A 27,752-nucleotide genomic window follows, 5' to 3' on the forward strand; every position below is an offset into this window, starting at 1 on the left:
AGGAAAATCCTATTAAAATGGCAAGGTGGCTATACCTGTCCCTCAATGGGGATTATAATGGGCCCGATTTGCGAGGGTAACTAAGTTTTAATACAGCCTTCACATATTGTTAACAGTAATTTTGATGTTTTAGTGGACGAGAAGTGGATTATCTCAAAATGAAATTTGGAAATGTCATTTCCATTAACTGATAGCGTCAAATTCCTCCTTTCAGGTTGCAGACGATAAGGAGGATCCACCGCCACAGCCATTTAACGGTGGCTTTGCCGAGCACTCCTCGGCTCTGGCGTTAATGGGCTGACATTAATACAGCTAGATAAATAAGAAGGGCAAGGAAGAAAAAAAAAAGAAAAAATTCTGAGGACCACCATTATATAGGTATCTCACGCAGATAGTACCTGTCAATCAGCGTAAAAGGAGTCCTTGACACTCTACATTTCTCCTTCAATTTGGGCAGATAGGCGGAGGAATCTACTTATACCTCTACAGGAAGAGACGTTACTTTACCCGTCCTTTGCATCTTCACGGTCTGGAGAGAATTCCGCACGATTCTGCCGCGCTTTTGTAACGCGATAAGAGCAAACCCAAAGTAAAGGGTCAGGAGACGTCAGGAACCAAAAAAGAGGAGAAATCTGCAGTAGGCAGGCGAGCCGTGCTCTCCGAAGCCTCATCATCTCAATTTCAACAAAATGCATCAATTTTTAATTCACTCTAAAGCAATGAAAGCGCTGTTGCTGTCAAAGTGGAGCTAAAGCATGACTGGAAATGAGTGTGTGTGTGTGTGTGTGTGTGTGTGTGGGGGGGGGGGGGGGGGGGGGGGTCCTCAGACTTGGTCTCATCTGTCATTTGGAGTTCATCTGTCCTGATGCATTTGCATTTAACTCTCCGTTCTTGCACTCTGCTCCCTCTCCACTACACACTTATTCTTCTCTGATCTCGAGAACAAGAGTGGATAACAGGAGTCTGCTTTTTAGACACGCGTCAAGTGTGTGAAAGTACCTGGATGTAATAAGACTGATCAAACATCTAAGCCTAACCCTAAACTCACCCTTAACCTTATTCTACAGGGAGGGGGTAATGGCTTAAATGAGATCACAATACATAATATTTCACAAGTTTATCGTTTATGACAACTGATAAGCTGCACTGGCAGAAAATTAACCAGAACTGATGCATCAACAAATACAATTAAACACTAATTTACTAGTTTTTAAGCACTAAACACATTTACTTGCCTGCCTTCCAAAGAAATATGCAGTTGGACAATGTTGTAGAAGGACTCGAATGCTGACAATATGCCCAGAAAAAACATATTGTGAGAAAAATTGATGTAATTAATCACAATAATGATAAGTACAGATTAACCTTAAAGGAATAGTCGTGGCAAAAAATCTGATTAACATGATCATTATTATATACCATTATAAACTTATATACCATTATAAACTTAAAAAAAATGTTAAGATTTTATAGATTTACCTGCATCTGGGGTCAGTTATAAATCATGTTCATTTTATTGTTTGCAGAACTATTCCTTTAAGGCAGGATTGGGCAATATGTATAGTAAGGTTTTCTTAAACCTTATGAATACTGTCCAACTATGGTCATTAGAAGCAGCAGAATAAGCCCTGTTTAAGTGGACTAAGGATTCAGTGCAGAGCTCTGTGTAAACTACTGTATAAAAGTCAAATGTAGAAGTAGTTAGGTAGTAAATTAAAATGTGCCACCGTGTGTTGATTGATCAACTGCATCTAAGTGATATTATGATATTCGATTGATTTTCTTAAGGCTTGAAGAATAGCTTTTCTGTTAAATAAAGAAAAATGAAATGTGTAGCTCTTGTAAAAAAAAAATCCTACAATCCTTCACCTGGTTGCGTGGGTTTGTATGTGTGCATGCATGTATACACACACAGACACACACAGACACACACAGACACACACAGACACATATTAAGCGAGCGAGCAAACTATGGATGCTTCAAAATTAATTGCTCCAGTGGGCAGACACGTAATGCCTCTCAGAATGCCACAGACAAGAATGAGCAGCTGTGGAGAAAAGCCTCTGTCCCTCTATTAAGCATCAGATCATCAATTATTCACCATCATCGTGAGGCATTATTCAACAGGACGATTAATTTTTTAAGACAGAAGGAGGCAACACAAAACATAAAAGGGGGAATAAGCTTCATGAAAAGAAAAAGCCGCCGTTTCCGGACAGGGGTGGTGCAAGGAATAAACAGAAGGTTGATCAGTGTTTAGGGAAATGTTCCTCGGTGGAAAAGAAAAAAAAAAAAAAAAAAAGTGGCTGCTGTTTGCTCAGCGCAATCCCCACACAGGGCTTTAAAGGAGCAAGCAATGATCATAAGGGTTCTAGCCTCTCACCAGCAATTAATCCACAGGCTGTTAATTGAAAGTGTGGTGAATTCAAAGTAAGAGGTACAAGATTTACCCCTGGAAAGACTTCCCTGCTGCTTGAATACGCCAAACAAACATTTAGACACCCCCCCCTATGTATTTTTATTTATTTGATTTTTTTGCCCATCTTGAATGAGTTTTTTTTCCAGACGCGAACAAAAGAAGCTGTGATGTCTTGGTGTGAGACAGAGAGCATGCACTAGACAGCAAATCATTTGAAAATCTGGAGACAAAGGGAAAGGGTGTAGTCTGCTCCCGGAGAGAAATCAGTTGTCAGGTCTAAATCTCTCCTGACAACACAACCAGCAGTTAATGCCGCTCGCTAAATCTGACGATACGATATTGACCTTTTTCAAAGGCACCGGCCAAACTCGGAGGCCGTTAGCTCCTGGGTTCAAAACTCTGGCATGCTAAAACTTTTTCTGATGCCGAAAAAACACCACCACCACCACCACCACAAGCTGTCAGAAGCCCAGGCCTATATTCTCTGAAAAGCTGCTCGATGTAGAGGTTGTCTGAACATCTCCTGGTTGATTTTCACCAGTGTCTGAACAATTAAGGTATGACTGCTTAAGAGCTTTATGTAACTTCAGACGTTATTTGCTTCGATGTGACCTAGAACACAGTCCAAATGGCTTATTTTAGTCTGTAAAAACCCAGCAGAAACATCTTCAGGATGTTATGCAGACGATAATGTAGTTTTAGTTGAAATAAGGTCAATCCAGGTTGATTTAACAAAAAAAAAAAAAAAAAAAAAAAAAATTGTTCAAGTAGCCTTGACAGATTTATGAAGCAAATAAAAATAAGAGTCCTATTTAGGCATGTATTTACAGAGATAGGATTGGTGACAGACTAGCTCCAATGTTTGCCAGCAACATTAGCCTAGTATTATCTGTTGTTAAAAAATAAATAAATAAATAAATAAAAAGCCTGAGAAACTCAGCAGGTCTTGACCAATCAAGTACATCCGAGGCCAGGGATAAATCATGTTCTTTAGAAACTCCTTTAAGGTAAGGCTATTTATTGTATCATTTTATGCAGAAATAAGGTATTCTGAGCATTTTATGTACTTTTAGTTAACCGAAGAAGAAATTACAAAAGGGAGGTCAGTTAAAGTGGGGGGGTGGAGCGGGGGTTGTTAGCAAAGGGGGAAGGTCCCTCTCCTTTCTCACATAGAGCACATCCTGTACTGTTTATCATGACAATGCTGTCTAAGGTGAAGTGTCTTTTTGACTATGGGTTTCTATGGTCCTTCTTAGGGAAAACTTTTCCATTGCAAGCCTGGCTATGGAGGCTCCCTGTCTTCCAAGTTTCACTGTTCAATAAACTTATGCCAAGAAGTTCCTTTAGGATCTCCTGGCTGCTGTATTTCCATATTTGTGCAGCTTTTGGTATAGTTTACAATCCAATTTAACTTGATGGGATTAGCTTGCATCTTCCACATACTTTTTAATTCACCCGGCGTCACATTCATCACGCTGCAATTGCACCACGCCACCTTCTTTCTCCTCCGTGCTCATAATCTGCTGCAGGAATTTCACAGAGAATAATTTCAAGTGAATCACCACCCAGATGCGATTGTTTAGCCAAGTGGATCGGAGATTAAATCCATTGGTGCAAAAATTTGATTCATAATTCCCATATTAATTCTGACTCATTCGCCTCCAAGAAACAGTCCCAACATAGCACAGCTGAGAATTGACCAAGTTTGAACCGCCACCTTCAGACGAGCTGGAAAAGTTATTCTGCAGACATTCATTTTCTTAATGCTCACCTAAACAATGCAAATCAAAGAGCGTTAAATGAGAGTTCAGTATAGTAAAAGAAAGTGGGTTACAGGAGCAGACACTAAAGGCCCACTTTAGTCTTTCAGGGGGATCCAGTTTCATTGTGTGTGGTGATCTCTTTCTCCGAGGTCTTTAGGCTCAAGACGGAGGGGGGGGTGAAAGAAACCGGCGCAGTGTTTCTGCCTGGATCGTTAGCTTCATTAACATGTGTTAACCAATGCTGCCATCAGTGTAATTGAGATGCAAACGGTCCCGCATTGGATTACTGCATGGGGCGACCTAGGCTGGGCCTGCTGGCCTAGTTCTGCTAGGAACTGTCGGAGGGCTAGAGAGAAGGCCATTCATCGCTACTCCACCATTTCCCTTAAAGAGTATGCAAAGCATTAGCAATTTAGAAGAGATTCCCCATTCGTCCCCCTGTAACCTTTACCATAGCCACATTTCAGATGAACTGAACAGCACTCCCTTGCAGGGAACTGCAAGAACCTCCCAGACAGTTGCTAAAACGGCTCAGGCGGCTGTTGAACCATACAGATGTGCCTGCATGAGTTTACCAGATATCACTTGGCACATTCTGCAGTGTTTCGCATGTACTACATGCGATGCAGGGAAAGCTGGGGCATCCGACTGCTTTAAGGAGTGGAGTCACGTAAGTGACCTCCATTCAGGGGAAACGACCTCCCTTCAATGAACCATGAATCTATCCAGGAATCAAAGTGCGAGCACTGCTGAGGAATCATTCCAAATGTAAATGGATTACCGGTAACATCGTCGTCTTCTGCCACCCACAACTGGGCCACGGATGCAAGAATCTCGTCTCGTCTCCTGCTTCCCTTTTCCTCCTTCTTCTGCTCTCCCCCCTCCTCTCTCTCCCCGGCTCAGGTTTGGAGTCGTGCTTGCTTATTTGTGATAGCCCCCTGCCATTCAGCGCAATTCACCACAATCTGACTCAAGTCTGGGTATCACGGGCAGATACAGAGGATGACAGCGTGCCTGTCTGAAAATAGGAATCAATTCAGGCAAGGTTTTAACGTCAACCTGAAAGGAAGAAAAAGACAGAAGGTCTTCCCTTGATTAAAAAAATTATAATAAAAAACATGGCATGGATCCAGTGAGAGATGAGCGAGCATATATAAATCAATTATCAATACACACTCTGAAAATCTTCACTTTTCAATTTGTGCCTTCCATCTGCGCTGTCTTTGTATTGTTATGCCAGTGAAGTGCAACCACACGAGCGAGCCGTGATAATAGCACAGAAGTCGACGGGAAAAGCGATTGATTCAGATAACAGAATGTTGTAACATAAGGGGGGAGTAATGCCTTCACAATGCTTCGGTGTACATGGGCGAAAGCTCCTTCTAAGACATCATCCCTACAGCTCTGTGCTGTAGCTACTTACATGTTATTGAGGACAAGAACCCATTTGGAGAAACAGAATGCATTAAGCTCAAGCAATACAAGATTATCCAATTGTAAGACTAATATGGGTTTAGCTAAGGTAATTGCTTAGATGGGGCCTACGATTCTTCCCATGCCGAGAAAACAAGGAGGTCTGCCTGGTTGCACGTCCAATAGCAAAGAAACCAAACATGTAACATCATCCCACAAAAACACAAAGAGACAGAAAACCCAGGTCCCTATGCATTCGGTGACATAATCTATGAATTTTATTATGTCCCGCGAACAATTACGGAGCGTGCGCTACACACGCTTACACAAACACACACACATACACACTATTTTGCAACAAAGCAGTGTTTCTATCAGATGCTATCGAGCGTGTTTCCATCTCTGCCTTAATTGCACTAAAGTAACCAGACACACAACTGGGGGACCTTGGGAGCTGGGAGAAACATTCCGGAGAGATCTTATCGGGGCACACGAGAGAAGAGGGGGGGGGAGAAGGAGGAAATGCAGCTAAGAGGTGCAGGGCAGAGCTGGCTGGCCAGCCCAGGGGCCTGCTGAGTTCATGCGCTATGGCAGTGAGTTCTGGAGCTGTCTGCTGCCAGTTCAGGCCAGACTCGCTGCTAATCAGCTCCGGGTGATGACTGATGAAAACGCCATCAGCAACAAGCACAGAGAGACGAGGAGCGAAAATATGTCTGACATACTGACATCAGAATGACTTATGGACAGTACGAGCTGTGTGAGGAAATTACTGGCATGACAAATAAATCCTCGCTGATGAATGCACCCAAAAGAGCCATTTGGATCAAACTATTGAGTCTTTATAATTTAATATACGTGTTATTTTCATTACTTTTTGATAAAAACAAAAGTATGTGCGGCACAGAAGTGTGAATCACATTTTGGGAGGCAGTCCGAGCAGCACGGCTCACTGATCTGTAAACCTGGAATTTACTCTATTGTTTTCTGCTCTTTACTGCAATAAAGTCCAAACTTGAAACCTTTTAACGGTCTGCATTAATGAGTGCATTAAAAATACAATATATAACCTCAAATAACCACATTTCAGTCAATCTTATGAATTCGGCACTACAGAGACAGACACTTCAACAGCTGTGTGAACAGAAAAAAGCAACAGTGGTGCAGCATACAGTACACATGAGCCAGACACTACAAGCCATTACTGTTTGCACTAATGGCTGGTAAGTCCCTCATGTGAAGTTTATGGAAATTAATCTAAATTAAGATGTTTTAACGCAACACTTTTTGACATTTTGGCAGGACTTATTCTCAAAAGACATAAAAACGGCTGGGAAAGAACCCCCCCCCCCCAAAAACAAAAAATTAAAAAGAAATTACTGGCAGCATGCCACTAATTTTTGGCATTGATATCTCTGAAGACTTAAAGATTGGAGAATCATTGCACAGCAAGAAGACTAATCGTTAAATGTTTAATGCTATTTTGTTTTGAAATTAATTAACAAATTAATTTAGCAGATATGTTCTACCTTACTCTTTAAATCTTCAATTACAATCCTCTCACTTATTATCCATATATTCAGTATTCCCTAATTTCCTTAATATCTGAGCAAACAAATGTGACCACAGCTAAGGTCTAAGATTTTAAAAATTATCTACTGCAGGGCTTTTGGCTCGAAGCAAAGAAAGTAAAAAAAAAAATAAAATAGCTCCCAGCACTCGAGAGGAGTGTGAGGTTTCAGTCAGCCAGTGGTGAAGCGAACGGCAGCAGGTTTCAGCTGACTTGGTTGCACTTCCATCACAACAATCCACTATTTGCAACAAGCTGGAAGAATGGGAGGGCTGTGTGGGCCATTTAAAGGCTTCAGACTGTCGCCTTGAAACGTTTAATATTTCTTTCCTTACTGTTGCATCTCCACTGTGCGTGTCTGCTATATAAAGCGCCAATTAACAAGCCTTCCCAGAGGGCCTGCGATAAGAAATGCACTATGATTCCTATAGTCATCCTTCAAAAGCTGTGAATCAGCCGGGCTGTTGAGACGGAGTTTTATCTCCTGCCATCCCAGTCTGTAAAGTTAATGGTGCCCCTCTCCTATCGTGCCTCTTATGTTACAACCACGGGGGCTTGGTGGCTGACGATGGTCACGTATGCCTACAAGAGGTCTAGTACTCTTGCCGGGCTCGTGAGCCGCTTGTCAGTTCATGATTAATCCTGTACTCTGCACAAGGAGACATTATAGTCGGACTCAAATGGGACTACGTTTCACCCCAGGGCTGGCAGGGGCTGATTTAAACAGCTCTATCTAGAATGACATTTGTCCTCTGCTTCCCAGCACTTTCGTCCTAGAAATTCCTCAGAGTCGAGTGCGTGGCCGCCGCCCCGTCCGCCATACCCCCCCCGGCTTGCTTCTGCCGCGAGGGTAGTGTCTCACTCCTGGAGAGCGGCAGCAGGTGCAGGAATGCCAGTTGTCCAGTCCGTGCTCACTCACTCTACGGTCAAGATGAGAATCACAGAGGTAGCCATTCACTGGAACCCATTTACAGCCTTACCCCCCGGACAATGCATCTTTGTCGGCAGCAGCTTTTTCCTGGGCCTTGCGTTTATGAGTCAGCCGCAGGATACAACAGGCAAGGGGAGGGAAAAAAAAAAAAAAAAAAAAAAAAAATACAACCTAGCGTTTAGATAAATCTAATGCTCATCCGGTTTGTTCGGGAAAGAGCAGTAAATATAAGAGCTGTCACATTTCTGGAGTTGGTGTATGACCAATCTCGTCGAACAAGCAGAAGACGGCGCTCGGAACGCATTAGCGCTGACAAGCGCCCTTCCAGCCAAATGAACAGGTTAGCCGTGACAGCATGTGCAACACATGGAACAGCTCCCTATCGAGAAGATCAGCACTAGGCTGAGGAGTAATGACTGCTCCTCTCGCGTAATTAACTTCGAGCTGCAACCTCGTTGTTGGCCGGAATTAAATTCCTCAGACTTATGTAAAGCGGCAGTGCACCAGCGAGGCTGATCAATGGAGACGTCTCTGTGGGCCAGATTTCAGCCTACCCTCAGGTGTTTGCTGCAGACTACTTATTATCTAATCAGGGGGGGAAAAAAACATTGCATTACTGTGTCCTGAGAGTAAATACTAGTTTGTTTGGGCCTTGAGTTCCACAACAAAAGGGGGGGGGGGCACAAGGCATACTGTCTAATAATTCCCGAAAACACTAACGAACCCATGCTCTGGTCCTCTAAGATCAGGGCCTGATATTGAAGCACAATAAATAATGCCATTCGCTGAGGATCTAATGAAGCCTCCCGACACAGCACTGCCCTGTTATAATGTTGAGGTCGCCGCTAGTTGCTGTTGCTGAGGCTGAGAAAACGTTCATGTTTGGAAACTTGAACTTATTTATCAAAAAGATGCACAAAAAAAGAAGTACTGGCTACTGCTTCATTTTCAGCACCTGTCCGGATCTATGAGGAGCAAGTCAAACCAGACAAGTGTGTCCATTGTTGGGACAGGTGTCCTATCCCTGTAGAGTGAAATGTGTATCCAGTTGGTAACATCATCAAAATGCCTATTGCCTGCAGGCCTCGGCTCAGCTCTTCTGTTAGCGTGCAAATCAACAGGTTCCATAATGCACCATTAAACCAACACCTTAAAAATCTTAAAAGACACGGATTTGCTTATACAGAAACCACGGTTCACTTTAACTGGCTGCTTCACATTATTGGCAATATTGCATTGCATTTTAACGCAGGCAATATGTTTAGTTTAAATGTTCCAGTCAAAACTCATCATCTGTGGAATAAGTGCAAGGGCTTTAAGGTTAATTCACGCTCCCTTGCGGTGTAAAGAAACCTCCCCCTGCAGCTGCAGCGTCAGAGCGTTGACGCCAGCTCACGGGAAGACGTGCAAAAGCTTGAAAGAAAGCGCTAGCTAACACTAGTTCTGCGGTGCATTATGTATAATACTAAGCAGCGCCCTTTCCATTCGCACCAGCTGCACAACGTTCCCATTCTGCAGCCATGCAAGCCTAGATTTCTAATACGCATAAAGGTGTTGTTTCTCAGGAAGCAAGGTCCGAGCTTGATGAGCAGCTCAAGCCCCTTTCCCACAGCTTGGATTACTCATTTGCAGCCGCCTTATCTATGGAGAGGATGAGCCTTCAGATAAATCGAGCCTCTGGAGTGCTGAGAAAACAAAGCTTCTGATTACAGCAGAGAGATCAGCCACATCTGCCCTAATTAAACATTAGGAACAGGAAGGAGAAGAAAAGTCCAGCACGTGACCTGAGAGAGCAGCTGAAGGTATGTCAGGATTGGTGGCAGCTGCAGATGTGTCACATTTTTTAAATGCAAATCTAAAAAAGTCACACCTCATAAAATAACGCCGTGATTCCAGGTAACTCTAAAGTTGTGAGATGAGTGTTTATCACACGTCTGCTCCCGCTACAGCTTTCATACACAACACTACGTGCAGTGGTGCAACAGCCGCTACGTTTTAGGATAAATCTACAGGCCGATTCACAGCACAACTTCAAAAGTCCGCATGTACATTTTCCTTCACTTTTACTCACATCTGTCAAGGACAGCATTGCTGGGGGAAAATTACACTGCAGACCATCTCCCCCTCACCATCCCGAAATAACAGGTCTGTCTCGTTGAAAATGGGGCTTTTAAGTGTGGATGTGATGCGCCGTGGTGTAATCCGGCAGAGACACAACCCCTTCTCCCTGGCAGCCGTCTGCAGATTCTCACTGCCACCCTAGCCTCCCTCTCTTGCTCGCTCGCCCTCCCTCGCTCCCTCCCTCCCTCTCCCTGAGCTGCCATAGCCTGGCCGCACTCTCTGTTTACTTTGAGCCTCGGCTCCTTGCTTCTCCTCTGTGATAGAGAAATTGAATTTTTTTTTTTCCCCTCCCTGAATCCTGAATGATGTAGCTTCAGAAAGATAAGACATGTCCTGTTCATATACACAAAGTTGTGAGTGTGTTCATGGAAATTTTGGGGGAATCTGTCAATGTGCTTCATTTACATTTAAATAAAATCAGCACCTGGGTCTGAAGATTAATGTATTTAATCTGATTTGAGAGGGAAACGAACACACGCTAAATTTAATATGATGCCTAAAACTTGATCTAAAATACATTTTTAAAAATCTAGAAATATTATTCCCAATTTTAAATGCTGTTAATACCATTATTATGACTTTAATTATAATTATTTATCCACATTAATAATATTTACATATTTTTTTGCTAATAAAAAAAAACACCTTCCTCTACTACGGCAGCAGAATTGACGTAGCAGAAGACTGTAAATGATTTGTAAACACTTTTTCTAAACACCCTGTCCCCTTCCTTTCATATCCACCCTACGCTGCTCTGCTCCTGAAGCTAATTAAAGTGGCAGACTGTGCCCTCTCTCTCCCTCTTCGTCATTTAGAAAGGTAAAGCATCTTACTGCCACAGAAGCTTTTGAGAAGTGGAGACAAATGCTTGGCAAATTGGCAGAAAGGGCACTGCCAGGACCTGAGTGTTTTGCTGATTACCAATCGTAAAATAAACCTGGTCATAAAAAAAGCAGGTATTTAGCCCACCAAAGGCCACAGCCTTAAGCACGTCACATAAAACACGTCTGCAGCCTTTAGAGAGAGGAAAGAGAGAGAGAGAGAGAGACAGAGAGAGAGAGAGAGGAAAAAAAGACGTCTTGTTTATTTCCTTTAAAATGGTGAGCAGTTATCGGCACAGCATGGGTTCAAAACACTGTGTAAACACACGGCTGCATAAAACCGGGGGAAAAGAAATGGTCTGATTTGAGATTATTGCGTTGCACTGCGCATGGCTGAGCTGTAAGCAAGGGACATTGATTCTGTATAATCCCCTTTTCCCCCACTTTCGCGTCTGGGCCGTTCCCTTTCCTGCTCGATCACTTGCGCCCTCCCTTTATTTCAGCACTGAAAGAGCGACGGTACAGCATAGTCAAGTGAAGCACCCCTCTTAAACATACTTCACCTAAAGTGACCAGATGCTCACTGACCGGTTTTAAGTTTTAGTACAATATTCTTAATCATTCTCATTGATGAATCCCACAGCAAAGCATACATTAAACAGGATGGCGCTCGAATGAGCAACGTGCATCAGTACGCTTACTGGCACTGGAGTCATTCCTACTGGGGTTGATGCCCTGGGTATTACTCACTCTAAAGGTCTCCTGGCTTGCTTCAGAAATCTTGCACAAATGCCCAACAAACCCCCAAAAAAGAGCTCTATGAGCGTTCATGTCTCGAGTGAGTGTGATGTGGAATTTTCACCAAATGCTTGAACTCCCAGTGTTTACTCACTTATTTTACAGCAGACGACTGCAATGCTCATATCTGTGTGTGTGTGTGTGTGTGTGTACGGAGACCACAAAAATTCCAACCTACATGCTCCTGATTTACAACAGATGATTACCTTGAAATCTACTATACAGAGCCATAAATCACGCTGCTAAACTTTTATAAAGAGGGGAAAACGGACAGAAACGCTCTATACGCTCCAAAAAAAGCTGAACAATCCCCATGACCCCGGTACGCTCATATCTGGACCACTGTATCCTCACACAAAGCTCGTCAAGTGCTAATACCAGAAACCCCCACACAGTTACAGTGCAAAGCAACACGGCAGGTCATTTAGACAAGCTATCTTTTTTCATGACGGAAATTTCTCCAATCTGGATCTACGGACAGGCCTATCGAGTTCAGGGGTTAAAGCGAAACACACGCATGGACAATTTCTACCACACTAACCAAGCAACTCATCCCACCGAGTCGCTCCTTCTCCTTCCACCGAACTTACAAACAGACCAGCGTGTACGTCTGTGTTTCTCTCCCTGTTTTCTCTCTTCCTCTCAGAAGGGCGTCAAGAGAAGAAGAGAGCCAAGGGGGAAAAAATCCCTTTGAACCAAATGGGATGGGATAGTGTTTTCACACAGCAACACAAAGAAGCAGAGAGACGGACGACATGCACCCCCTCCTCCCTTCCGCCCCCCTCCCACTCCATAGGCCCCTGCTAAAACTAATGGGCGCAGGGCTGAAGGTTCTCCTATTGAAATGGTTTCTCGGGCCACTTTGAAATGCTAATAGTGCGGCTTCAAACAGGGGCCATTCACACGTACATGAATTCTAAATATTTTTTGGGCCAGAGTGTCTCTGCAAAAAGCCACGCGCTGTGAAATCTGAGCAGGCCCAGAATTTCAGTTTAACACAAAAACGCCAGAGATACCATGTGGTACCACTTAGTAGGTGCCCAAGCGAAAACTTTTGCAGGGAGGGAATTTTTCATTTGTGTGAGGACTTTGTGGATTTTTCGCTTAGAATAGTTGTGTAGGGTGATGAAATTAAATGAAATCAAATGAAAAAACGAAATAAAACATTTTCAGGATTAAGCTTTTCATTTGTTTTCCTTCAACAAGCTGATAGTGTGAAAATAAGGCAGCCCTGCCACTGTTCCGCAGGCCTGAGCTCAACAGACTTCTCAGCCTCTTCAGCTTCATCAGATCCCAGCGCACAAGCAACACGCCTGCACTGCCTGGGCTCAGCCTATATATCACACTAGAGTTTCGCCTTGAAGTCCCCCTCACGCCTTTTCCTGAACTCCAAAAGCCCATCCAACTGCTTTTAAAGCCTTTATAGCCATAATCTACTGCCGGTTGTTAACTGTCTGAAATATGCTGCTTGACCCCTCAGCCTCCGACACACACCGGCCGGCGTAGCGAGAATCACCGCACCTCAGGCCCGGGTGTACGGCGCTGCTGCTCAATAATGTTAGGCTAGCTAACGTATAGTTCACAGAGATCACACACGTTTATTCCCTAAAATTGTAGCCAATTTTAGACAGGTTTAGACATCTTAACCGAGGCTTTCTGCGCATTTCCATTGTGTTATTAGCTATCTAGCTACTGCGTTCAGGTTAGCGCTAGCCGACTTCCTAACCGTTAAAGACGTTATCCAGTTCACTTCTAGCCGTTTTAAAAGATTAGCATTTTAGCTACACAGAAAGTCCGGACGAGGCCCAAACTTCGCCATACGAGCTCCACTCCACCAACTACTGCCGTTTCACCGCGTTTTAGCACAAAAACAACCTGCCACAGGTCGCCGCAAGTCGGGTCATTATCTAGCTAAAGGCGAGGACAGGACGGTAAACGGAGCTGTGGGGAGATAAACAGTCGGCCGGGCTCGCTACAGATTCAGTCTCCCATTAAACGGTTCTATAGGTTTTGGTTCAGATGCTCTAATAGTTTCCATTCATACTTAGTGAGTGTGTGAGAGAGAGTGTGAGTGTGTGTGTGTGTGTGTGTGTGTGTGTGTGCGGGCAAGAGAGGTGGCAGCCGACCAAAGCCGTCCACATCTGGCTGTGTTTTGATTAACCATTTCTCAATTAGCCGTGCTAGCCCTCTCGATCACCTGAATCACTCCTAACAGAGCGGGGCTGTTCGTTTACAGCAGCCGGGTCGCAGTCGAGCTCTTTTCCTTTTACACTAAAGGTTTTGGCGCAGAGAAGATGGTTGATTCATTTGCGGTGTGAAAAAGTTCAACACACACACACACACACACACACACACACGAGTCCTGGCTTGTGATTGATAACGTGGTCGGACAACGCGGGTAGTTCACGGTATTTCACCCAGACTTCGTTAGCTAGTCGGTCGGTCGGTTGGTCGGTCGGTTAGCTAGATAGCATAGCCGAAAAGTTTGTGCGCCCGGAGCCAAACTTGGAGACGTGTGAGGACCCCGCCGTGGTCACGGAGCTTAACTTGCCACGGGGAAAGACTGAGCACGTTAAAGAAAGCACACAAACACACACACACAATAAACGGGCTCTTACCTCGGTGGGAGACTGGGTGAATCTGAAGCGAATGAGAAAGGGAAGGTGTAATGGAAAAGACGGGGTAGGTTGAAGGAGCTCCTCGGCGGCGTTGAGATGGAAGCTCGGAGGCTGCGGTAACATGCTCGGCTCACCCGGGACAGAGAGCGCCTTCGCGGCTCGCGGGAGGTGTGCGGGGCTCGCCGACTCTTCACATGTCGGCCAGACGCGTCCCAACAGTCCCACGGCAGTTAGCCAGCTAACTTCGGACTTCTGAGCTTTGGGTATTAAAAAATAAAGCGTCTTCTTCTTTTTTTAGACAAGAGGAAAAGACGCAGAGAGAAGTAGCTAGATAACGCTGAAGCCAAAGATGGAAATCTAGCACTAGGTGCGAGTGGGGGACCGGCGAGTCAGTCAGAGAGAAAAAAGGCTCCGGCTCGTTTTTTCTGAGAGAATAAAAAAAATAGACAAAAACAACAACAAAAAAAAAGATGAAATGAAAGAATGACGGAAAACAACAAGCCCGTCTTCTTCTTCTTCTTTGTTTATCTCAATCCTGGTTAAAGCTTCTCCGTGACGGGACGAGTCTTTGGAAGAGCCGAGAGAGTGCTGTGCTTCAACAGCGAATCCTGGAGCTGCCGGCGCTGCTGAGAGACGCAGCAGCCTTAGCATGGAGCGAGCAGGCTTTCCAGAGGTAAGGTAGCTAAGAGCTAGTGCACGGAGTGGAGAGCGGGGTCTGCTCGCAGAGCTGCCGGCAAAACCTGACGTGGAGTTCTGCTCTAGACGGATCCGGACTACTTGAGGGGAGGTGTGTGAGTGTGGACGGGGAGAGGGGGCTGGGGTGGAGTAAGGGTGAGGGGGCTGAGGGGGCTGAGGGGGGTGAGGGGGTTAGAGAAAACTAATCATATAAACATATTAGCATGTACAGCAAGAGCAAAGCTGTGCTTTTTAGCTGCGACTGTTGCGAAAGAAGATTACAGAGAGCAGGGAAGGGAAGGCGAAGTAGATTATCTATAAATATATGCCACTATTGGCTATTTTCCACTCCATTTGAACGGCTACATGCCCTTCTTTGGGGCATTGGAGACTCAATCCCTCTCACAGTAGGCAGTCCAGTCTATTCAGCCAATGACTGCAGACATTTTCTTGCTGTAACTCTAGCATACATCAAAAAGAAGAGGCAGGAAAAAGTGCAGATTGCTTCTCTCTCTCTCTCTCTCTCTCTCTCTCTCTCTCTCTCTCTCTCTCTCTCTCTCTCTTTCACTCTCTCTCAACTTGACCTCAATCAGAAACAGAAAGGCCGAAGCCGCACCGCTGTGCATGGAGCCGATGAAGCAAAACAGCGAAAAAAAGGCTAACGCCGCTCATCTCTTTCAAGAATGCCGTTTTCCATATTCCCATGTTTTATTTTATTTTATTTTTTTTTTCAGAAAAAGAAAATGCGTACCATTATTCAATTTGCCTGATGCGCCACAGACGCGGTGGCACTTCATACAATAATAAAAAAAATGAAAAAACACAAGAAGGCCTCAGTAGGCTAGCGAGGCACGCTAGCTACTTGTTCTACTGGCACGCTCTTCCTCCTCCGTTTGATGCAGGCTGCCATGCTATACACCTGGCTTCAATATCGCGCGTCTTTCGAGCGCCGAGGAGAAATCTGAATTTGAGTCATACTCGCCAGGTGAAGGTTAGAGGATGAGCGGGCACGCTCGTGTTTTTCTAAGCATAATTTTACATAATAATCAATCCATTTTCTTTTTGGAGACAAAGAGAAAACAGATGTAATAAAGGTCATCCAATGGCAAATATTCAGGCCTTCCCCAAGAACTTGTGATGGCTGAGTATTAGCGTAGCTTCAAGTAAAAACACATGTGGAGTGTTCTCGGAGCGTCCAACCTCCGGAGGGGTTAACTGCTGCTGCGGCGGCATTTAATTGGGTCTCTCAGCTAGACTATGACACAAATTATTCTCCACGTAAGAACATTATCACAGCAGCCTGCTTCCTGCCATTGGTTGGTGTGTGTGTGCATGTGTTTTCTAATAAAATAGTCAATGCATGCAATGAGCTTAATCAGTGTAATCAATCAGCTGATTTTCCAGATTAACACTCAAGGGAGTTCAATCATTAATTCATTTGTGCATTCATTTATTAATTAACAAATTAATTAGCTATATATCCGCAATTACTTAAGGCAACATTTGCCGAAATTCTTTGAAAAATAATCGCCCACCTTTTCGCTATTATGTGAATTGTTTATAAACATCCAAGGTCTAATGTTTTTAAAATTAGAATGAGCGTATACGTTTGTTTTGTGTAAACGCAATGACTGTTCATTGATTTTAGTAAACGGCTTGATCAACTGAAGTAAAATAGTCAATGGAAGAAACCCACTCACATTGTATTTTTCTCCCCCTTTGTTTCGAGTGTTTTTCGGGTCTGTGCTGTTTTCCTGGATTTATGCAGGATTTAGAGCAAGTTGATTGAATTCAGGCCTAAATCCTTCAGTGAAAATGGAGAATGGCCAGAGCTCTGGAAACAGACAATGGACGACGATGACTACTTTAAACATTTTCGCAGGCATTTACTGGCAACTTCACAGGGCCTGTTGGAGAGAAGCCCAACATTTTCATCAAAAGTTCATATTGTTCATTCATGTTCAGTTCATTCATTCAAAACATGGACTGAAAAAAAAACACACAGCTGCCAGACACATGCAAACTCCCACTACACACACACACACACACACACACACACACACATACGTGCAAGTGTTTTCTACAGAGCGCAGCAGAAACAATAGTAACTCACTAGACTGTTGTTCTAACATTTTCCATTTCTACACTATTTTCTTTTCTGTTTTCACTCAAGCATGAGTGCGTATAAAACCACTGTCTCAAGACAGCACTTTATCTGTAATGAAAAAGTTTAATACTCATATTTCATCTGCATTCTTGGAATCTGATTTAATATATATGACTTCATACTCAACAGTCCATGTTTCTGCAACCCAAATGGCTTTTTTGTTAAACCCGAAAAATGTGTTTCACACAGCAATACAATTTAATTTACAGACTGATTTGCTAAAATCAGCTCTTGAGGTGAGAGGTGAGATTCACGGTAGCCGGGGGTTAGCTCAGACTCTCAGCTAACAGTATTTTAATTAATTTAATTTTAATTTTTATATATCTGCTAATAGACAAATCAATAAATAGTGGTGAGTGATAGTACAATAGCACCAGATGAACAACTCTATATTTTTAAGGGATGCACCAATACAATCTGATCTTTTTTTTTTTTTTTTTTTTTACATAAAAATAAATTATTATTATTTTAAAAGTTTTGTTTAGCTTTTGTGACAGAATTTGAATCTAGCAGTTGTTGTTCACATTGTATTGATTAGTAATTTTGTGATGAATGGACAAATAGAAATGCTTCAGAATTAGGTGGAATAAAATGTTTTTACATTGACTTCCACTGAAAGTTAGGAAGGTTTTTTCCTTCTTCTGTGAAGCGGCCATGCTGGAGAGGTTTTTGCATGACAGCGATGATGGGTTATATTTCTGCCAGTGCTAAAATGCTAATTAAAAAAAATATAGCAATTGGGACTACACGTATATGACTAATCCATTCAGAGAAATGTAGAGTTATGAATGCAGTAAAATGATTAAAATGCAGTTATTATAGCACTGTACTCCAACATATCCTGAACACTCCACATGTACAATATTACTAGATCATCAAATGAGTTTGAAATATCAGTGAAAATAATTGAAAACCTTTAATCTACCTATTCTAATATAATTTCCAAATTTTTGCACATGGTCACATTTTATTATATCACATATTCTGTTCTTAGTAAGTAAACTGGATTTGAAAGGGGATTGATAAGGATGCAGAAAAATACAGACACACATACACACACAACCACTTTCTTGTAATCTCTTTGTTTAATTCGTATTCTTATGTAGGCTGTAATTTCTTCAGAATTAAAAGGGCATACAGTTTGTTCTTCTACAAATGAGCATCAATCTTATGACATAGAAGCACTAGAAAAGCACTGAAAATGTTAGTATACAAGCGAGTATAGAAAGATCAACAACTCTAAACTCTAACTAAAATGCTGATGTTCACCGCTCCACCAAACATGTCCAAAATCCAGAGAACAATATATCCGTTCTAAAATATTCATATAAAATATCACAGAATTGTGTTTTTTTTTTAGACAATTTATTTACTGATCCCAATCTGATAGTGGTATTATTGTGCATCACTATTTTGTATATCATGTATTCCATACTTAAGATGTAAACTATGGGCTCAATTTGAAGGGAGATCCATGAAGATGCAAAAAAATAAATAAATAAATAAAATAAAATTATAATCTCTTTTTTCAAATTCTTATAAAAGTCAGCAGTCACATTTCTACAGATTTAAACGGGTGTTTTCTTAGTTTCTAACCACTGCACCAAAAAATTAGTATACAAACAAACCCAAAATCATTGCAACCCACCACCCGTCTTGTATTTGATGTATAATTCCCCCACTGTCTCACTGGCTGATTATGAAAAGAAATCAAACAGCTAATTTTACTTTGACAGCTCAAAAATATCCAGCGGACAAATTCACTAAGTTGACTGATTAGCTTTTTTAGTCAAGCAGGTGTGCACATCCCAGCCATGGCTGCAGCCGACCTTCATGTTTCTTGCAGTGCTCGCTCTTTTGTAGCATTCACACGTCTAAGAGAAAGGCAGTGCACATTTCAGTAAATTGAATTCAGCGCGACTCTTTCCGCTGATATTTCATCTCTCTGACTGGCTTCTTCGTTTGGGTGTGTACGCTCGGGGAGGACGTTCCATTAATTGCATTTTTTTGAGCCACAAAAAGGATGCAGCGGGAAGTCCCTTGATATGTCAAATATAATAGTGACATTTAAAGAGAGAAAGGAGGTTTCAATGAGGGAGATGCCTTTTATACTGAGAGGGAAATAATGTGCTAATTTCATCTCATTTTCACTGGCAGCATAATACGTTAAGTTCAGAAAGAGGGAAATCATTTGTCTACGTTTGTAACAGAGCGTTAAATATAGATTTGGTCACAGGAATCTACACACGAGCACTCAGAATGAGCTACACCACCTAGCGAATTTGCATAGTTTTAAACTGTACATAATCCCACAACTCTTCAAATGTTCACACCTCACATTAAATATCAGTGTTTGGCCAGCAGAGCCCAAGTCACACTCGCAGGCCTCAGAGGAACCTCAGATTCAACAGCCTTTAAGACCACATTGGTTTCTGGATTACACAAACGTCAAATATCTTGACCGTTAAGAGAGCAGACTATGCAAACAAATGCCATTCCAGAAAATGTCTCCTGGTGCACCCTATTTTCTTTAACAGTTTGTGTGTGTGTGTGTGTGTGTGTGTGTGTGTGTGTGTGTGTGTGTGTGTGTGTGTGTGTGCGTGCATTCCCCTGCATGGCCTGCCATTCTCTCTCTCTCTTTCTTTGGCTCTCTGTCTCTCTCTGAAATAAGATATCTGCTAAAACAAATATCTGTGAAACAAATCCAACCAGTGGTAAATGGTTTAGCAACTGTTATTAAGGTCACTGTAATTAAAACTAGATGTTAAGTCTGAATCCAGGGGCTCGATGCACTGACGGCCACAACCAAGTGGAAACAGATGTGCTGTAGTTGTATCCCATCAAGAGAAATGATATACGGTGACCCATAATATAGTGCAGCAGCGGCCAGCAGCTCCACTTCGGTTTGCTTTGTAGTGACGTGCTCCAGCCAAGGTAGATCTAGACGTTTAAATCGAAACAAGGTCACTGAAAGTGAAAAATTCAGACCATCTATTTTAGATTTCTTACACATATACCTGGTCGATCTGTATTGTGGAGCATTTCAAATCTTAAAGAACCAATTGCAAATACCATTGCCGTCATGCAAAAACCTTCAACATCTCCAAAATGGTGACTTTACAAGAGGAGGTGAAAACTTCGTAACTCAGTAAACCTTGTACGTAACATGGTTACCCTCCTAACCATGTTAATGTCATAATTAACATTAGTATCATATGCCCTAAAATAGATCCTTGCGGGACTCCGCAAAATATGCTGAACAGTTAGCAAATACTTCATAGTAGTTTCTGCATTAGGTTTAATAAAAGAATAACACATCTTAAGATCTACAGGATTAACCTCCTAACGTTCAATGAAAGTCAAGGTAAAATGATCATATTCCAAGTATTTTTGGAAAGCACTGCAATCCATCCTTTCATAACATGTCAAAAAGTGAGAAACAGCAAAAACACTTCCATTTTGCATGTGTGTTATTAAGATTTCCACTTACAATGACACAATGTGTTTGTTGGTGAACCAAAAACAGTCATAGTTTGTTTTTGCACAACCATTCTCCAGCCTTTCTTTATCCCTGTGAATTAAATATAAGTTTTTTGTTACTGTATCTGGAGACTGATGGATGTAAATGGCCTCTGTTCTGACTGGCTGGCCTGTACTGCACCTCATTCAAAAAACTCTGTAGGATCCATATAACTTTAGTGTGAGTGGGTGGAGCTAAACAGCTGTAGACTGAATAGGTGGATCTGCAGTATCTATTTATGTGGATTTATGTTGCTAAGTTTTCTACACATGGGATACATGACTGAGAACATTGTGAGTGAGTGTTTACGAATTTCAGCAATGTGAGCAAAATTAAGTTTTCTCATGATACAGATGCTTTAACTGCTCTAAAAAAACATTCCTGATCATTGTAAAAAATACATTCTTCACACTTGCACATCTTATTTACATCTTCAATTTATAAAAACAAAAACAGTCATTTATCATTTATTTTTACATGGCTATCCATTATTCCTCCATCCTTAATCATTAGACTGACGTGTAAATGACCTCTGTTTTTATTGGCTGGCCATTACTGCACCTAATTCAAAAACTAGGCTAAAATGCTGTAGGCTGAATAGCTGAATGGGTGGATGTCTGTCAATGGGTTGGTTTTATCTGCAGCTTAATTTTGACACATATGAACAGTACAGTGGGTCTACAGTGTTTACATGCCACATCGAACTTTCCAAAAAGCAGCTTTCCATGATACAGTCCTTTTAAAGGTTCCCAAGGAACCAAAATTGGTGCTTCTGGGGCATTTTAGGTGCCTTTACTTTTCAGACACAGCCATGGCATCACAACACAAAAACAAAAACAACAAGCCAACCAACATTGTTTCAGTTTTGCAGCTCACTTCCAAGCAGATCGTTTTCCACAGTCTGAAACATACTTGTGGAATATTAGCGAAAGCTCAGATGAGCCACATCGGTGAACCAAACTTTACATGTGTGCACGCCTTCTAAAACCACACTGTGAACAAACACTGTCTCGCACCCATTACCTCATTTGAGTGTCCTAATGTTCTTGTCTAAACAACGTAATGGGCCTGGTTTAAACAGCTAAGTATCTTGTGCTCAGACTCCCTGAGCTGTTTATACAACCCGCTAAAAAGCGAAAAACACAACTTCCTTGACAATTCATGTGTTTATAAATTCGTCTTACAAAGAACACATATCTGTAATAGCATTGTGGTGAGACCTTCAATGAAGGGCCGGGCAGTACTGATGAAAACCGCAGTATTGTCCTAATTTTCATCAAGGTTAAATAGAGGGCCTACGAAACCTACAAAGAGTGATAGATACAATTCAAGCAAAAAATGAATATCATAGTGGGATACCATTACTCGTATACCAGTATAAACGATACCGCTCCCAGTGCTGTCTTAATGTACTGTCAGTGGAAGATTTCTCGTCCAACTTTAGCTCCATCAGAATAAAAGCACTTTGTAGGCCCAGAAGATGCACCGTCACACTGTTCGGCTCAAGGCCATAACCCTAATGGTCAAGTGCATTTCACATCAGCTTCTGCTAACCCTCGAGTTGATTCAAATTAAGATCACTATGCAAGACCATGGCCTTGTCATCATACACCTCCAACTCAGGTATTAATTAGATCTCTATATCTAGAGGAGGAGGCTGGTAAGCAATCCAGCAGTTCCTTGGCTGGTGCTTATGGTCCCGCACTAATATGCCTGACACTTTGATAGATCTTTATACGTAGATTATAAAACCAATGTGAGAATTCTCCCAAAAGGATAAATTAGTTCCTAGAAGTACAGAGAAGCGTGTTAATGGTTGTCTTGCTTCTCCGGTGTCTTCACCTGGGTTTGTGAGATTTTAAAGACGTGGCCCTCATTATCTAATGGCGAAAACACTTTGGGAGAAGGACAAAAAAGTTTCGGGATCTGATTAGAAATGAACAGACTTCTCGTCCTTCGACGCAAATTGCAGCACGAAAAGGTTCTTCACCTCTGTAACGGAGGAGGAGCTAATCAATAGTTTTATATTAATTAAGGCAAATGCTATAATAAGAGGAGCGGAAAAAGTGAAAAGTCCCCTCAGAGGTCAATAATCTTATGAAATACATAATTGCCTGAATTTTTAATTGAGAGGGGGAGAAGGAAAAAAAAGTTCTTTCATGGACACACGTAATTGTAAATGCGCTCTCTCCAGTCCAGCAGTGTATTCTTATTAATTCCACTAATTTGAAAGGAACTTCTTTGGCCTCATATAAAAGAGTGCAATTATTAAAGTTTTTAAATACATATAGCTTATTTCCATAAAACATTATTGTTCTAAATATATTCAGCGGCTGTTCAGCAAGGCATAAAGTGGGCAAAATGAATGCACAGCTTTAGTCGCTTCAACTAATCTTAACTAGACGTATTTGGCCTCGCGAGACAACGGAGCAAGCCAAGCGAAGCAACTCGAATCTTATGATTGTGCCGTTACAATATTTTTGTATTTACTTTAATAGCAGTTACGGGGCGAAGGCACACGCCTTATTAATCATGGTCCAGCGCTGGGGCCTCCAAGTGATGAAGACAGGGTATGGTGCTCAAAAGGCTTTTCTCACTGGCTGTGACTGATGACTCACGCTTTTCGGCTCACGAGAAAGAGACTACACCTAAATATGTGTGCTTTGAGGCTTTGAATGCAACCGAGGTTGTAATACGCCACCTTCATGCAAACCCTCAAGTGAATGAGATGAATGCAAAGCTGTATGTGAAGCAATGGCTAGAAATTAGGTCATATATAGCTTCATTCACAGCAGGCATAATACTGTCTGAACCTATCATTCAATTAGGACCATTAAGGCACCGAAATAAGAAATAAAGACAGCCTTGTTTTGCGCAGACAACCAGTCACAGAGCTGCTAGGTGTCAAAGGCCTTGATTTTGCATCACTCTGTTATGCCAACGCTTTCAAGCACGTCTGATTTCTATAACTACAACAGCTTTGTTCATGGTGTTGAGTCGTTGAGGTGTCTTTTAAGAACAGAAATTGCGATACCTGAAGCATAATCTGAACGTCTTCCTATTCCCATAGTGTCACGCCTCAGCCAGCCCGCGTCTCAGCAGCTGTCCTCTGGTGCTTTTCTGGGAACCAAGGCACTGCTTGGTTTAACACCTCCACCAAAGAGCGAGAGAGACACAGCCACAGTGTGTGTGTGTGTGAGAGAGAGAGAAAGAGAGAGAGAGAGAGAGCGAAAACATTTTCCACAGCAAGACAGCTAACTGGCATTTGATTCATTTGAAGATTTGCCCTGAAAATACCACCTACCAGCTAGCATGTTGTAAACACAGCCAGAGGATATAACTTGAGCAAAAGGAGAGTGACCTCTGTATGGTTCGGAGCCCGAAATCATACGGACTTTCAATTTTCCCACAAAAGACATCCCTGCTGCTCGGGCTTCACAGTCGCCACACCGACTCCATTAGGGAGATTGGATTATAGGAGCTGCTCACTGTGCGCTGGAGCCTTCGCCTCACCCAGTCTGATTTTAATGTTAATTCTACCATTGTACAACCACAATGGACACAATGCACAAGAGATACCCTTGTCAACAAAATCCCAAATAGCGACGTGCGCTAAACGGACTCCTCTTTGGAATGGAAATAATCCTCAACTGGAATTTTGCACCCATTTTCCTGTCAAACTTTGTTAACCCATACGATGCGCAGGAGAGAACCCAGCGCGCTCGCATTTTTTATTACTATTTTTTTTGCTGGAAATCTTAGGCCTGCGGCCTGGTTCGAACCGCACTTACTACTGTACTATGACGGGAAACCCCAAGTGGCTTCAACAGAACAGCAGGGCTGGTGAATGTTTCCCTATCATAACACTGGTTCACGCAGTGCTAAACCTCACGTCCGTGTCGTTTAGTACACTATCGTTCGCCTGTTCAGTGGCACTTCCCTCAGTAAGCTGCTCTTAGGCTACAGTGTAAGCCACTTGATTGAGTTCCGCCCCTGGAGAGGGCCTGCTTGTTTAGGAGCTGATGCGTGAAACAGTGGGACTCCTACAACAGGACCTACCAGCAGGAACTGAACGCAGAACCTGAATAAACAAATCAGGCATCTGGCATTTGAAGCAATTAGTATGTGTTTTGCAAAGGTTGGGGATGTCATTTATAAATGTTAGCTTCTCAAAAGCCTAACTCCGGCCCAGCGTTGCTCAGGCGGGCTGATGCACCGACGCTTCTTTGCTTTGGCTCAAAAGACAGAGTGCAGAGTGAAGCTGGTGATGTCAGCAGTCACCTGCGCGTCACTCATTGGTGGAAATTCGTTCATATGTAGGGCACCAATCGTGAGGCAGATGCAGCAAACAAAGTGTCCAATTGCATCACTCCTCTCTCCCCCCTCTCAGCCCCAGAGATATTTCAGAGCTGAATCTTCATATTAATGCTAGTAGTGCTGAATCCCTTCCCCCCAACCCCCCCAACCCCACCCCTAAATCAAGAACTGTAGACAGTTTTGAAGTGTGTCTTGCCCGGAGTATATTATTCCACTGCTTCACCAAACAGCTTTCAGAATGAAATCACTCACTGAGTTTTACCCATAGATTTGATGGAGGGCACTATTGCCTTATAATCTGCCCAGCAAATAAAATATTTGATATCGCAGAGATGTAAAATTCCAAATGGAGTGCACGGCTATAGGCTTAATAACGGCAGCACGTCCATGCTTTTCTTCTACTGCTACATCAGTCACGGGGATGAACATCTTCAAGGGTTATACTTAAATAATGAACAGTTCCTCAATGCTTAGCACAGTGGCTATCTACACATTCACCTCGATCTCACTGCAGTCAGTTGCATTATTGCAGTTGCATTATTTTTTTCTACAGTGCTGTCAAACATGAATATGAATGTCTTCTTCAGGTGGTATAATGAATAATTAGCGGTTCATCAATATTTAGCATACTAACTCATTTTCACTTCCTTTCCAAAACTTTCGGCTTTAATTAGCAAATTAGCAGACATTAAGCTCGCTACACATTCACCTACACTTTCACATGCAGCTTTCTGATGTTCTTTTCTCATTTACAGCTGCAGATTTTATAATGATAAATATATAATAATAATTAGCATTTGCTCAATATTCAGGACAATAGCTAATAAAGCCGTTTTTTCCAAAGTTCGTAGCTTTATTTAGCAATTTAGCGGATATTAGGCAATGTGTACCAGGCAGTTGAGGCTCTTTGATGCTGTCTTCTTTGGTCAGTTTCCTTTTGTTTGCAAGTGTCATAAATATGAGCAGGTTTTTTCAGGTGTTATAATGAACTTATTAGAAATTCCTCAATATTTAGAATAACAGGCCTATTTTTATTGCTTTCCAAAATTCTTTGCTTCGGTTAGCTTTTTTTTTTTTAAATGGCTAACCGCACGTTCACCATCTAATTGCAGTACCTTGAGGCTATGTTTTTTCACCTTGCAGTTTTCTCTGTTGCTTAATAATCATAAATGTGGATGATTCTTCAGGTATTGTAATTAACTGGCATTAATATTTAGCACAAGAGTTCATTTTTCCTTGATTTCCCAAACTCTTGGATTTAATTAGCAATTTAATTAGGAGAAATAATGCTAATTACACATCCACCAACATGTCCAGTTGTAGTACTCCCATGCTGTCTTTTTCCAACGGTTTTGTGTTTCGTACATGAATATGATCATGCTTTTTATTGGACTGATTAGCAATACCTCCATGTTTAGCACAGCAGCTCATTATCCCTTTCTTCCAGAAATTCTCACTGTTAATGAGCACTTTAGCAGATATTAAGCAAAGTAAGCATTCAGTAGGTGTGTTGAACTACGTTGTAAGTCAGTCAAAAATATAAGAAATAAATAAAAGAAATACATAGCTAACACAGAGAAAATGAACGCCTTGTTCAGGTGTTCTAACAAGCCTATATAATGAATAGTTCCTCAATATTTAACACAAGAGGCCTATTTTTATTCGTCCTATACAAAATCTTGAGTTTCAGTTAGCAATTTAGCAAAAGGCTAACTGCACATTCATCATCTAATTGCAATACCGTGATGATGACGCTTCTCTATGGCTTTATTAATCACAAATGTGATTCTTCAGGCATTGTAATTAACTAGCACCAATATTTAGCAGAGTAGTGCAGTTTTATTTGCTAGGCTTTAATTAGCAACTTAGCATAAATTAGGCTAAATACATATCCACCAATATATCCAGCTTTAGTGCGGTGATGCTTGTTTCAAGTACATCAGTATGATTACGAGTCTTTAAATCGACTAATTAGCAAGTTCTCCATATTTAGCACCTTGCTTTTAGACAGTTCTTACCTCTGAGGCAGTGTTTTCCAATTTTTCTAATGTTCTGTTGAAGAAAATGAATCTGAATCTTCTTCAGATGGCATAATTAGCCTAAATAATGAGCAGTTCCTCAATATTTAGCACAATGGCTAATTTCCTTTCCCAAACTTCTTGGCTTTAATGAGCAATTTAGCAGACGTTGAGCAGCTACACATTCACCTACATATCCCGTTGCAGTAATTACTCTGATGACATAAGCTGAGTTGCCCGCTTTCGGAGAGGATATTCTCTGGTCACTGGCCGCTGGGCAGTCTTGTTGAAAGGCTTGGTTGCACCTCTGAGTGACTGCTTGTCAGCGAAGCACTCTGGTTTCAGACAGAAGCCAAGCTCAGGTGACTGGAAGCCCATACGATCATGAAGCCTCCACACAGATCCCTGGAGTCCAGCCACTTTTCCCCGCCATCATTCAGCTGCAGAATGGATCTGCCTTCTCTCAATAGCTCCGCTCTCGTTTCTTTAGGCAGTCGCCGAGGCCCAGCGTTATTCATCACAGCGCGCAGTCAGATCAAGAACCCGTGTCCCCAAATGTTTAGCCGTGAACGAACACACTATTGTCCTGCTGTCAAGATTCAC

The 27,752-nt window shown here is 42.2% G+C and overlaps 1 protein-coding gene across 24 annotated transcripts in view; it reads right to left on the bottom strand.

Annotated features, from left to right (window-relative positions):
- Positions 1 to 15,122, bottom strand: part of adgrl2a (adhesion G protein-coupled receptor L2a) — a 98,840-nt gene extending 83,718 nt beyond the window's left edge. For all 24 annotated transcript variants that reach the window (XM_072660986.1, XM_072660981.1, XM_072660980.1 and 21 more), the window contains exon 1: positions 14,453 to 15,122. The gene's annotated coding sequence lies outside the window, so the exon portion shown is untranslated. The remainder of the gene's footprint in view (positions 1 to 14,452) is intronic.
- Between the last annotated feature and the right edge of the window lie 12,630 nt (positions 15,123 to 27,752).

Source organism: Salminus brasiliensis, chromosome 17 (assembly GCF_030463535.1).
Source record: "Salminus brasiliensis chromosome 17, fSalBra1.hap2, whole genome shotgun sequence".
In the NCBI taxonomy this organism is placed as follows: domain Eukaryota; kingdom Metazoa; phylum Chordata; class Actinopteri; order Characiformes; family Bryconidae; genus Salminus; species Salminus brasiliensis.